We start from the raw sequence: 3917 nt of genomic DNA on the forward strand, positions 1-3917 counted from the left end.
TCGGACTCTGGGGTGAAGAGTTCAAGAATGTACTCTGAGGTAAAAAGTTCAGGTGTGTTCCGGGAACAATCTCTAGATGGGAGGGGTAAGAGAACTCAGGAAAAGTTCAGGTGTCCAGTAATTTTCCTCTTTCAGTTTGCCTGGAAGTCTCTTTGGAGATGAGGCCGACCGCAGACTCCTCACAGGGAGACATCTGCTATGCCACCCAAGTGCTAGGATTACAGGCTCTTCTCTTTTTTTTAAATTAAATGAACCCCAAAGCCCACCTGACTGAATACCTCTTTACTTCCCTGGTCAGACCATCAGGCCACATGGTCAGCTCTGTACCAGAAAGAAGGGATGGGAAAGATATAGAAAACCAAGCCAGTCCTTAGCTGACACACTAACATAGCAGAATCTGAGATGACCAGAAACAAGAAGACAGTTAATATATATATTTTTTTCGAGACAGGGTTTCTCTGTATAGCCCTGGCTATCCTGGAACTCACTTTGTAGACCAGGTTGGCCTCCAACTCAGAAATCCACCTGCCTCTGCCTCCTGAGTGCTGGGATTAAAGGTGTGGGCCACCACCGCCCGGCGGGAGTTAATATTTGACTGTTGATTTTTTTTTTTTTTTTTTTTTTTTGTCCAATGGGGTTCCAGAGTTTTTCATTTGTATTTTTAAACTATTCAACCCTAGCTTTCCAGGAACTATGTAGACCAGGCTGGCCTCAGTAATTGACAGAGATCTGCCTGCCTCTGCTTCCTCTAGTAAGCTTTTATAATGAAAGTAGTAAATATCCTTAGACAGTTTGCCCCACTGTGGAAAGTAGGGATTTTTGTTGTTGTTGTTTTGTTGTTATAGAGCACAGATGGCTTATTGTCTAATGTTGCTTGGAGTATATAGAAATAATAAACACCATTGAAAATGGGATATATGCAAAAAAAAATAAGGTTTAATGTTCACATAAAGTTACCACAGATGAATTTTGATTATAACTATGTATAATCAAAGTTTTGAACTTTATAATAAATCCTGTTAACTTCTTTCACTTCAAAATACTTAATAATTAGCATATAACCTATTTTAATGGAATGTAAGAATAAAAATGTCATTTTGAATTACTGATACATTAAGGAAATATTTTGATTCCTGTTTTGTCTAAAAAAAGAAAAGAGCTAGTTTCTATTTTCCTCTAATTTTTTTTTTAAATTTTTATTTATTATATATAAGTACACTGTAGCTGTCTTCAGACACTCCAGAAGAGGGTGCCAGATCTCGTTGTGGATGGTTGTGAGCCACCATGTGGTTGCTGGGATTTGAACTCTGGACCTTCGGAAGAGCAGTCGGGTGCTCTTACCCACTGAGCCATCTCACCAGCCCTATTTTCCTCTAATTATGATGGCTATACATCATGTCAGAGATGACAATCCTAGCTTACTCAGCCTGTTTTCCTGACCTGATTGCAGTTACTTCTTTTATTCTTCTTTTACACTGTGTGAACTGGCAGATTTACGTTACTTAATGAATCAGCTTAGTTTAATATAAATCCTCTTCTGTAATAGTATTGTTTTAAGATATGTTTATTTAATGTATATTAGTGCTCTATCTCATGTATACCTAAATGCCAGAAGAGGACATCAGATGGATCCCATTACAGATGGTCGTGAGCCACCATGTGGTTGCTGTGAATTAAACTCAGGACCTCTGGAAGAATAGCCATTTTCTTAACCTCTGAGCCATCTCTCCAGCTCCAAGTTTTGGATTTTTTTTTTCCCCCCTAAGAAAAACCTGAAAGAACAGCCAGGAAAGTAGCAGCAGAGTGCTAGCCTTGCATGCAGGAGGCCAGGATTTGATCCCTAGCATCATGTAAGCCTGGTGTAATGACACATATCTGTCATTCCAGCACTTGGAAAGTCTCGCTTGGGACTATCAGAAGTTCAAAGTCATTTGTGGGTACATGGATTAAATCCATGTGAGTTACTGTCAAAACTAAAGAGAGACAGGACAATAAATGCTATGCAAGTGCTAGTCTACCTCTGGAGTCCTTGTAGTACATGAAGGAAATCTGTTTTCATACATGTAAATACTTAGTAGATGGAATGTTAGATTATGGGAGTATTCTTTAATTTGGTATGATAGTTTGACTGATGATAATTTCTTAAAGGTTTTTTGTAATGTGTATTTAAAACCATAGCAGTGAAATTTTTATGCTCTTATATGAAATCCAGGGTCAAAGCTAGACATGGTGACACACATCTTTATTCCTAGCAGAGGCCAACCTGGTCTAGAGGTAATTCTAGGACAGCCAGGGATAAATAAGAAAATCCTGACTCAAAAAACCAAAGTAAAATAAACTAATACACTTGAGCCTGATGTTATCATATAGAATTATGAATTTGATACAATGATGGAATAGTTGACTAATTGATACTTGCTTTTTCTGGTAAATGCTTAGTTTCATCTTATTATTCTCTCCTATTTTGTAATTGTATTTTTATTTTATGCATATGAGTCTCTTACCTGGATGTGTGTATGTGTGTGTGTACATACATACATACATACATACATATGAGATAAGAAGAGGACATTAGTCTCCCTGGAACTGGAGTTACAGACAGTTCTGGGCTGTCATGTGGGAACTGAACCTGGGTCCTCTGGAAGAGAGTAAGGGCTCTCAACCACTGAGTTACCTCTTTGGGCCATTTTGTAGTTTTATATAGGGCTTGGGGTATGAGTGCCACGGCATATGTGTGAAGGTCAAACAACAGCTTTATGGAGTCAATTCTCTCTCTTTAAGTGTGGAACTCTCCCAGTCAGGTCACCAGAGTTGTGCTCCAAGTGCCTAATCCACTAAAGCCATCTCACTGGCCTACCCAGTCTGCTTTAGAAGAGAAACCAAGGCTTCTAAAGGTGACTAATGATGGACACACACACACACACACACACATATCCTTTCCTCAGGTAAATTGAATTATTGTTTTATTTTTCATTATTTTACTAAAACAGGTTCTTAGTGATTACAATTATTCTATAAAAACAAAACAAGGCCGGGCGGGGTGGCGCACGCCTTTAATCCCACCCAGCAGAGGCAGAGGCAGGTGGATTTCTGAATTCGAGGCCAGCCTGGTCTACAAAGTGAATTCCAGGACAGCCAGGGCTGTACAGAGAAACCCTGTCTCAACAAAACAAAACAAAAGGAAGAAAAAAAAAATCCAAAGCTAAACATGATGGCTCGTATCTATAATCCCAACCAGTATTGTAACTGTTAAAGTTTCAGCCAGGACTATAGAGTAAGATTCTGTCTTTAAAAAGAAATAAATTTAAGCTGAATGGTGCTCCTGTTCCTGCAGGGGAGCTTGCCTCCTTAGCTGAGTTTTAAAAACAAAATCTAGGTCAGCAGCGACTGCTGAAGATGTGGGAGTGAGTTTCTGTTAAAGCTGCTCATTAATAATACTGACAGCTAGATGCTATTTGTTCTGAATGAGGCTCCCGAGCCGTCTTGGGCTGTGCTGCAACTTCCTTCTGGAAAGACGTAGCCTACTAATCACACTTGAATGTGGCTTCTTCAGAAAGTGTGAGGAAAGTGTACCTTCGACTCCGAGCTACAACTACAGTTTCCTACCAAAGACAAAGAAATAGATGCAGTCATGAAGGCCTTTAGTGTACTGCTTAATTTCCTTCTTAAATACTTTCATTCTAAAGAATTGTTGAAACAATCTCTGAAAGTACAGTTTTCATTCTAAATGCAGACCAGTTTCCAAGAAGTATGGTGTATAGTATGAAAGTATTAGCATAAAACATTTTGTCTAGAAAGAAATGTATGTGATCTTCCTGCCACTTTTTTTTTTTTTTTTTTTTTTTGGTTTTTCGAGACAGGGTTTCTCTGTGTAGCCCTGGCTGTCCTGGAACTCACTTTGTAGACCAAGCTGGCCT

General features: G+C 39.0%; 1 protein-coding gene across 17 annotated transcripts in view; it reads left to right on the forward strand.

Annotated features, from left to right (window-relative positions):
- The window catches only part of Map4 (microtubule associated protein 4), a 151812-nt gene that overhangs the window by 84206 nt on the left and 63689 nt on the right, over window positions 1-3917 (forward strand). The window lies entirely within an intron of this gene.

This window comes from Mus caroli, chromosome 9, assembly GCF_900094665.2.
Source record: "Mus caroli chromosome 9, CAROLI_EIJ_v1.1, whole genome shotgun sequence".
NCBI lineage: Eukaryota > Metazoa > Chordata > Mammalia > Rodentia > Muridae > Mus > Mus caroli.